Genomic DNA, 10,914 nt, shown 5'->3' on the forward strand with positions numbered 1-10,914 from the left:
GGTCCATGATTGTTGGGTTGTCACAATACTCAACACTTTCATTATTCCTTGTGTCCTTGACGAATGACATCTAGTACCCCTTGTTCCATTGGACCTTATAAACTGATGTATAGGAGACTTGTTGGAGATTATAGTACTTGGTGTAGCAAAGTTTCCCATTGTTTCGGGCTTGGTGATACATATTCAAAACTAGAGTTCTAATATGCTACATTTGGCACAGCTCTATAATTGTGAGCAGCAAAGGAGATCCTTTCTATAGTTTCACTCCTAAAGCTTGAAGCAACATTTCCAATAATTGAATGAAGTTTGGTGCATTCATATATGCAAGATTGGCAACATATCCACCAGTTGATCCACCATTTGTAGGTGTCTCAATGGGTAGATAAGCAAGACTAGTTGCATTTGTAGCTAGAGTATTAGGACTCTGGAAGCTCCATCTTCAAACTCAAGTAGAAAAATAGTGTAGAGTTCATCAATGATTTTAAGCAATTGAGTTTGTGGTTTGTATTGACTAGCAGTTCACGCCTACAAGGAACCTTCTATTGGAAGAGTACTACCGTGTAGGAGTTGATCCCATTGGGTATTGAAGCTAAAAGATGACATGATGGTCCATAGAAAATGGGACCAATTTGAGAATAGAAACCACTAGGCACATGGTTTTTTAAAGCAGGATTCTATCTGAAGTCTAGCATAGGAAAACATGGCCATTGTGGGACTGATCTGAAGTGGCTTACTCTTGGATCTTCTAACACTATTGGGAGTTGCAAGAGGAAGGGCCCAGTCTAAGGAGAAAGAAATAAACTAGCATTTGTATCTAGGGAGTGAGTCTTGCTAATCAACACTACATATTTGTGCACAACTTCATGTCATATCCAATTCCTCAGTAAGCCATGCTGAATCACCAGTCCATGACTTCTATTATGCACAAGTCAAATGGTTGGCATGGCCAATTTATACCTCGAATATAAGACATGATGTGATAGACAAGCAAGGTAGGTCCTACGACCATGAGATAAGTGTAAGCTTCAAACTCTTTAAGATGCTTATATTTTAGATTAATTAATGAGATTAAGAGATTAAATTAATGAACTTTGTTTAGTTTTCTATTATTCTTTGTTCATGATTTTGGTCAAAATTTTGTTGTTTCCATTGCACTACATAATTCTCAAATCTTATAGTATTCTTACTACCATCTTGATACAACATATCAAATTGAGATATAGTTTGTTGCAATTGTCACCTCAAATAAGTGCAGCTGTGTCAATTTTCACCTGAACTTGATGCATTTTGTCAAGTTGATATATGTTCTTTTTTATGGTTTTTCAACTCAACTTGATGCAATGCATCAAGTTTTCATGTATTTTCTAGAAATTTTCACCTCAACTTGATATATGCATAAATTTGAGATGTATTATTACATTAGTTTCATCCTCAACTTGATGTAATACATCAAGTCCCAATGAACTTTGATGTTGTAAGAGGTCTGTTGGCCATATAACCTATGAAATACAAGTATAATTAAGAAAATATGAGAATTTCCATGATCACAACAACAATAGCTAATCCTTAGAATTCACATGAATAATTTACAATGGAGCTGTGGAATGGATAATTGGCAAGATACTCATCTCTTTGCCATCGTGGGACTAGCAACTTACATCTAATCTAGGTGGGAGGTCCTCAAGTTGGGAATCCTCAAGATGAACTTTATTAATGCCAAAAAGATCACTATATTTGGTAGACTTTCTCTCCGACACTGCATTACTCTACCCTTGGGCATTCTGTACACTCTTACATTCATTTACAACATTAATTCACTTCAAAGTTTCTTCTCTCTGTGTTTGTCTTTGTGTTTGAGTTTTGAGTTTTTACATTTTGCATTTTGCATTTAGGGTTTGAGTTTTGCTTGTCTCTATTTGAGTCTTTGTGTTTTAGCCTTGGTCATACATGTTGTGTTTCCTCAGCACAAACCCTAGCATATCTTCATAGGGAACCTATGTTGTATCTACATGTCTTGATTCAAAGTTGGTGTGAGGATATACGAAGCTACCCAATGGCATATGGTACACCATGAGACAACTGTGCATCCATGTATCTCGAGTGGACAACAAAGCCATTAGGGGATATGTGTAAAAGATGCTTCTAGTAGAAAGTCATCTTTGTCCCCAAATCCTCAGTAGGTGTCACCCATATCCTTTCTTTTTCCAAGAAAAGAAATTTCAATTAATAACACCTTGGCGAATAACTTGATATAAAATACAAAGTATAAGGAATTATGTGAAGCGTAACTAAATACATCACAAATAGAATGGTTGTGTGAACAACCAATTCGGTGGGTTGTAATGCCAAACCATACGAGGGACAGTGTGAAAAAAGTTATGGCAAATGCTAAAGGATAACCATAAATTTGAAGACTAAGGCTAATTGTCCCTACATGACAAGCCATTTCCTCGTAAAGAAGCTTTTTCCTCAACACTTAGGAGGCAGAAGACTAGAAGAATGAATCATGTGGGAAAAAACTCTACCGTGAAGTATTATTGTTGAATATGCTCCATGAAGTCATGAAGAATCTGACTCAAGAAATATGCTACATCAAAAGCTTGAAACTATGAAAAGCCTTCATGCTGTCCTAAACAGGGCTATTGAAGAAAAAATACCATAACTTGAGATATCTATGTCCAATTTTAGAAAATGAGGTATCATTGGAGAGTGAACTCTAGATAGAAGCTTCTCCATCCATAAAAATGAGACTTTGACCAAGTTAGGCTAATTTAATTTGTGATAAAATTTAATATACCAACCTATCCATTGTTGTGAAATTGAAACAATCTCATTGTTTTGAAGGATTCTTGATGCCCTTGAAAGGTCGGTTAAATGCACTTAAGGTAGGTATGGAATGTGTGTTTGAAATTTACTAAAATGGAATGTCATGAAGCTAAATACCCCTTGGATCAAATGAATAACCTTCAAAATGCACTTAAGGTAGGTATGGAATGAGTGTTTGAAACTTACTAAAATAGAATGCCATGAAGCCAAATACCCCTCGAATCAAATGAATAACCATCAAAATATTCATCACATCTAGAGGTACCCATTGTAGAAAAATGCTTTCCATCATCACCTCCTGGATCAAAAGGAAACATGTCAAATGCATTATGATATTCTTCGTAAGTGTCTTCCACATTTGCATGCATGTCCTTAATAGTTGGAATGGCCTTTATTTGATATAAATTGCCTTTATTATAGTCATCTATAATGAGCATATTAACATTTGCATTCTTGGCCTTATACTTGTCCTTATGATCAACAGTCCAATTTTCACCACACTTGGAACACAATCCTTTAGAGAGCATCTCTTGAAGAAATTCATTGCAAAGATACTTACTTTGAGTCATTTGTGAAAAAATTGTACATCACTAGTAGGTCTTGTACCACCATACTTTCCTTTATCATTATGCCTTAAATTGGTACCTTGTTTCAATACATGAATGGTGGGGTAAGTTGGAATCTCATAAGACAAAGAAAACCCTATTTCATGCTAGAAAGTAGACATATATTTTCTATAATATTGGCTATATCTCTTGGCAAAATCTTAATTTATTCATGTATGTTCTTGGACTGCATGGCCCCAACCTTGAAGAAAGATGCAAATCAAGCCTATAAGTGTACTTATTTAGCTCTGTTAAATATGTGACTCCCTCCACATACATGGATAGATTTAGGAACATGTTAAAATACTCCCATATAGACACTTCCCTTTGCTTCAAGTCATACCTCCTTATTTGCAAATTTTCCTTTTCCATGGGAGATACAAATGCATCAAGAATTATTTGCTAAATTCATTGGAAGTACCAAAATCTTCCCCGATCTTTTGTATATACCTCCACCAAGTGTGGGCATAACCTTCAAGGTGAAAGGATGCATAATAAATCTTAGCTTCATTACTCATGGGGTAGAGTGTAAAGTACATTTGATTTTTGTTGGGAGTAAAGGCGCCTTTGCCTAGCTACCCATGTATTACTACACTAACAGTCACACCGCCATTGCACACTGTAGGTGGCGGGCGCCCGTCACCGTCACTTTATTCTTTATTCTTTTAGTGACAGTTTGAATAAAGGAAGGCCTAGTGACACATTGTGACTGTTGGAGTTTCCATTTCTTGTCTCTCTCTTGCTCTTGCTCTCTCGCCATAGCTCTCAAGTCCAAGATTCGGTCCTTCTTTCCCTTTCAACTGGTATCAGAGCTCGGCTTCCCGACTCTTGAGCTTGGTTCGCCGACATTCTCAGCTTCCCATCAACTCCCTACTCACATTGGGTCTCCTTCTCGACAGCCATAGCTCATTCTCTTGAGCTCCCGTCACTCCCCAGCTTCCCAAACTTCTTCCTGGCCTATTGAGGCACCATCAGGGCATTGACATTGAGGTATTGCTTCATTGTTTCAGAGTTTTACTTCAGTTCTCAGGTCTTACAGGCTATAAACAAGTTGTGGGCAGCCATGGCTCACACCTCTTGGAGCTTCCTTCACCTGCATCTTGCTTCCAGCCTATCAAGGCTTGCTGAGGCTTAGTGTAGGTCTTCTTTGGCCCTCATTTATGCCCCCTTTGGGTCCCATTGTTGACACGCAGGACAGCAGACCCCCCCAGCCAACTCACTTTTTTTTTTGCGTTTGTTTCAAAATCTAGCCCAAAAATCTCTCTTTTTGTCATATCTTGGGCATTCGGAACCCGATTCAAGCAAGGTAAGAGTCTAAGTTGGGGTTTTGGCACGCTCCGGACGCGATGGTGATGTGGAATTTGCCAAATTTTGATGATAGAATCTTTTGCAACAGATTTCAGGTCTGAGATAGCTTGCATTTGTATGCCTATGCTTGTTTGGGCATGACTATATAACCGATTTGATGCCTATTGCATCCCGATTGATTGGGGGATTGAAGCTACATGTAATGCTTTGATTTTGGCCTGATTTTGGGGCTGGAAATACATAGTTTATAACAGTAAATGCATATTGAATACTCTTGGACTAAAGCTATCTTTCATGCTTTGACATATGCCTATTGGTTCCGGATGTATGTCTTGGGTTATGCTATGATGTATTGATCATCAAGGGACAACTTTGAGCTTGTCATTGAATCCGGATGCTTTTGGAAGCTTGAGCTTATTTCAGTCCGCACTTATTGACATTGGTATATGCTTTGACAATTATGCTTCTTGGGTTTATGCATACCCGTTGCCTACGGCTTGATGCTCATGTCACGGTTGATTACTCTATGCATATGTTGAGCTTGAGTGCTCATTGAAGCTCCACCTTGGATGCATTTTGGATTATCTGGAGTAGTCTTAAATGTTACTTGGCTTGTCAGAGTTTGGATTGGGATGCTATTTGATATCTTACATGCTTACAAATGCTACATACAGATGCTCTACTGCCTACATATTCGGGATGTACTATTGATGTATTCTCTTGGACTTATGTCATTAGCATTGTGTCTTGCCTTGGCTTGAGCTCTTGAGCTCATACATACGACTTTTGTGCCAGTGGGAGCATTCTTGAATGCTTATCAAACATTGAGCAGGTGGTACTTTTATGCATTGAGCAGTTACAGACACTTGAGACTTTGGGACTTCTTACCTTTTGGGATGATACATCATATGTCTTGATTCATTGTATGCTTATGAGCTAAGTCTCAGTTTTGGATCCATATCTTTGTGAACTGACACCTACTTGTGTCAAGTTTTGGTAGTGGCAGGAACACTTTGTCCCATTGCCTGGGGGGTGTGCCTAATCACTGGCAGATGTTTGTATGACATACTTGGATGTTAGATTTATGCTTATCGACCATCATATGCTTATGCTATGCCCGCATAATGCCGGCTTTGGTCTTGGCAGTATCTGATTGCCTTGGGATCCGATCTTGGCACTGTTAGCTCTCTTTTACTGAAATCTAAAATTTATTACAGCAAGCATATATGTATGGACTGACATGGATTCTTCATACTTAAACACTCTGAAATGATGTACTTTTACTAGTACTTGGTCGGCAGCAGCTTTGGTTTCACTTTCTTCGCCATTTTTTCTCGATTTTGGTGAATTTTTTGCAATAAACAGCAAGCAGTTTTGAACTGTCTACAGTCTTTCAGCCTGCATTATGGTGAGTTCGTCCACTGATCATGCTATTTTCAACATCACTAAGATTGATTGTACAAATTACTATTATTGGAAGAACCAGATTTGGCAGGTGTTGGTGCAAAAATTGCATATCAAACCTTTGAGATTAAGCGGGCATTCGCCTACAACTATGCCAGATGAGGAATAGCTTGAGCTTGATGAGTTATGCAAGTCCACTATTATATTGTCTATCACAGAACAAGTTCACTATAATGTCTTTGAGGAAGAACTGAGTGCATGCAGTTGTGGAAAAATATCAAAAATCTCTATGACAAGAAAAGTCCAGCGAGTCAGATATATTGGCTGAAGCAGCTTATGGATCTGCGCATGAAGGAGAATGTGACTATGTCTGCTCACTTGAGCCAGTTCCATGCTATACTCAAGAACTCGACTTTGTAGGACATCACTTTTGCAGAGGATGTCACTCCTCTTTTCTTGCTTGGTACTCTTAATGAGTCATGGGATGTATTCCGCACTGCATTATATGCCTCTACTGCTACCTTGAAATTATCTGATGTTGAGAGTGCTCTTCTGTAGGAAGAGGTTAACCGTAAGAATTTGGATGCCTCTTGTGTGTCTCATGCTATGAGAGTTAGAGGCAGGAATGATGGATATGGAAAGCATGGTAGTGGTAGTGGCCGTGGACCGGATTCTCAAAAATCTTGGTCCAAGTCACATAGCAAATCCCATGGCAAGAATGCAGATATTACTTATCACCATTGTGGAAAAAAGAGCCATATTAGGCCACAATGTCATGAATTGTGCAATGAAAGGCGTAAAGATAAGGGGAAAGACAAAGTGCAGGATAAGTCTTCTGATCGCAGCATAGTGCCTGCAATGTTAAAATTGAAGAGATCAATGTTATGTAGCCTGAGAATGTTGATGATGATGATTATATCCTAGCAACTTCTTCTAGTGCTTCACAGATGACAGAGATACACTCTATGTATACACAGTGTTGGCTCTTGGACTCAGCTGCGTCCTTTCATGTGACACCTTGCCGAGAGTGGTTTCATTCATACCGTACTATTTCGGATACTGTGCGCTTGGGTGATGACAGCTCTCTTGATATTGTGGGCATTGGTAATGTTAGGTTGCAGTTTCCTTCTGGCAGCAGTTTTGTAATGCTGGATGTACGTCATGTACCTGCTTTGACACGCAGTCTCATGTCAGCTGGACAGCTTGATGAGTAGGTTATCATGTATCTTTTGGAGACTCTGCATGGAAGATCACTCATGGCAGACTTGTGATTGCGAGAGGTGCCAAGACTGGCAGTCTCTACCCCTTGATTGTATCAGCTTCTTCCCTTGATCATGTTTTGTATGTGGGTTCTATCCCACATGTGTAGTGAAATACCTTTCAATGCTTGATGGAGATGCTTTAAATGACAATTAAAAGAAAACAGAAGCCCCCTTTGATCAATCAACAAGAAGAAATATAAAAAATTTTGCTACTATAGTGACTAGAAAATCAATGCAATTTGTGCCACGATGGCTATTATCCATGTGCACTATATAACATGTTTTCCAACAAGAATTGGCAGTGGCGCTAAAAGCATTGTTATTTGCAACACAATATAGAGCAAAAATTCATGATGTAGATAGAAACTCTTTGTGATATCAATACTAACAATGTACTAAGAAAAAAAAGCATTAAAAAATCGAGCATGAAATTTTATAGTAAATGAGTAAGAGAGGATGAGAGAGAGAGAGAGAGAGAGAGAGAGAGAGAGAGAGAGAGAGAGAGAGTGTGTGTGTGTGTGTGTGTGTGTGTGTTGTTGCTGCCATCTCTGAAGAAAGACGAGAGGGGTGTAGAGAAGGAGGCAAGCTACGAAGGAGAAGGAGGAGTAGGAGGAAGTGTGAATGGATTCTTCTTTGAGCCCTTTGAGATAGGTCCATTGTCTATTCTCTCTTGGTTTTTCTATTTTCTTATCTTCTCTCTTTCTTTTTGTTTATGGAGAAATATGTAGAGAGAGGAAGGTAAAGGAGAGATGGAGAGAGGGAGGGAGAGAGAGAAAGAGAGGGAGAAAGAGAGAGAGAGAGAGGAGAGAGAGAGATCGAGAGAACCAAAGAAAGGGAGGAGGAGAAACAAAGAGGGGGAGAGAGGAGAGAGAGAGAGAGGAAAATAAAGAGAGGGAGGGAGAGAGAAATAGAGAGATGGAGAGAGAGAGAGAGAGAGAGAGAGAGTATAATATACATGCCATATACCGACATCTAAAGCAACAAGAATATTTATCTAAACTATTATCCCCATCGTCACTAAAAATATTGATTTATACGTCTCTACAGATCCATCGCTATTAGCGTCACTATTAGTATCATCAACACAAATAATGATGCTTTTCGACATATTTACTGACATTGATAGTGACACGTGCAATAAATTAGAGTGATGGGTTACAGAGAAAAAAATTAGGTGTGGCAGGGTAGCATGCTGCCCTACCACCATCCAACACCATGCGCTAAATAATATTCCATAAGGAAATTATAAAATGAGCATATAATCATAATCGAAATATGTGCATGAAATGTTGACAAAAAAATTTAATTTAATATTCAAATAAGTACAAGATCGATGATGACAACTTATAAAATTACATGAAACGATAGAGAGGAGAGTCCAAAAAAAAAGAGTATCTATATAAATATCACAAAATGCGATTCCATACAAGGGATGAGAAATATATCCATGGAATGCTACATGGAAAGAGCCTACATGGATCATAGGACCAAAAAAGGAAAGAATGTGTGCTCCACGAATCTGAGCAACTACTACAGCTCCTCACGATTTGAGAGCTTGTTGTGATGCAATGGAGTGTCGAATGAAATGTGTAATATAAACACCTAGAGATTAATCCACGATACATAATGTATCATAAAAAAAGGAATGATTAAAATTAAGAAAGAAGTATGACTTATTGGGATTTTGCACACATACAATCTATCGATGAGTGTAGTGAGACTGTGTCTCTCAGTATACCGAGTCTTTAAACTTGTAGGATTGCAATTTGTGATCGAGTGCTACAAAGAAAACAAAGTAGCATTATTAGAAAGAAGGTTATTAGTAAAAGTGGTATTCCAAATAAGAAAGTGAGAACAAATAAAAGAAAACTTATAAAATCCTCCAAATAAGTTCTAGGGCTAGCACTCTCTAGATGATGCAGGACCCCTGCCTCTCCAATTATGCCCTTGCTACCTCCTGCTATTGCCGCCATCATCCTGGAGAGTCTATGGCCTCTTCCCTAAGTCTTTGCTAGTCCTTTGCATCCAATCACTTAGGCTTTGAAGCACCACTCTTTATTTCTTTGTGTGTATCTAATTGTCTATGTGACATGTATATACACATACAATCCATCATCCATCCTGTGGAAAACCTCTCTGCCATTGTAGGTATTGAGAGCTCCTCGTATAAGGATGCTACCACATAGTCCTTACTCCCCTCTAATATATTTTTCCAGTGGTCTAAAACATTGTGCCGCCTAAATACTTGTTGGCAACTCTCTCATGTAAGCCATCATCCTCCTCCCCTCATCATTCATGATCACAACACCTATTTTATCATCCACTAGATATCCATAGCTTGTCGGTATACATTTAAGGTGCGCCCTCACCCACCTATGACTACGCTCCTAAGCATAACCAATAGATAACCAACAGATTGTCCATCTAGCATACCTACAAGGGTGATATCTCTCAAAATAGCACCCATAGGGGTGCTACTTATAGACGCCTGAGTGAAACTTGAAGTCATGGAAGTATGTTACATGACAAATATCGTGACAGATATTTGTCATGTAACATATAAGTATGTAACATATCATGACAAATATCTGTCATGTAACACGCCTGAGTGAAACTTGAAGTCATGGAAGTATGTTACATGACAAAGATCAAATCGACACAAAATAGTGAAATACCAATTATACTTGCTATTAAGTCTAGGACAAACCTAACATATCTTGGGCTAATCATGAGATTTTAGTCATGTTAGTTGGTCATCTTTAGAAAAAGTAGACTTGAGAGAACACATCATATTTTTTGGGGTACAGATAGACTTAATAATTTTCTTTACCATGCACTCTTCCTTAGTTGATAGAACCTAAGAAGTGTAAGATAGTTGCATACAACCATTAGAGCTTCGATTGTGGCCAAATCACTTCCATCTTGCCTATCTCCTTCAAATCCATATGTACCTGTATAGTGTCTCTCCTTCCCGTGTTATGGTCCCATAATAAACTACCCACATTCTTGAAAATGTGCACTAGACCTAATAAATGGTTGATTTATAAGCGAATCCAATACGGAAACTCATAGAAAATTGAGAACTGTCGCACTTTTCTTGAAAGTGACACCTCGTGGACCATTTTGCACTCGTATCAGATTGGGGCATTCATTCATGTTGGAGATCGTCTAAGCAAACCTATGCTCAATTCATGGCCCTCTGGCAAGAAAGTGGTATGTCCTTGATATACTATCTTCTTCATGGACTTCGACCTTTGGGAGTCTACACAATACACATGCATGATAACCTAAGGTAACTAGACATGTCATCATATCCCTATCTAGACACAAATATAAATGAGCCATATTATATATCAGTAATGAGAATGGAAGCTCATTTACCTGAGCACACCACAAATCCTAGAAAGTCATGCATGGTCCACATAAGAATGGCTTTTATGTTAGTAGACTACTGATCAATATGCTTGCTCATATCTTCCAAGCAATCCCCTTCTTTTAGAAAATCTTAA

This window comes from Lygodium microphyllum, chromosome 13 (assembly GCF_053477565.2).
Source record: "Lygodium microphyllum isolate KBCC chromosome 13, Lygodium_microphyllum_v1.1.10, whole genome shotgun sequence".
Classification (NCBI taxonomy): Eukaryota; Viridiplantae; Streptophyta; class Polypodiopsida; order Schizaeales; family Lygodiaceae; genus Lygodium; species Lygodium microphyllum.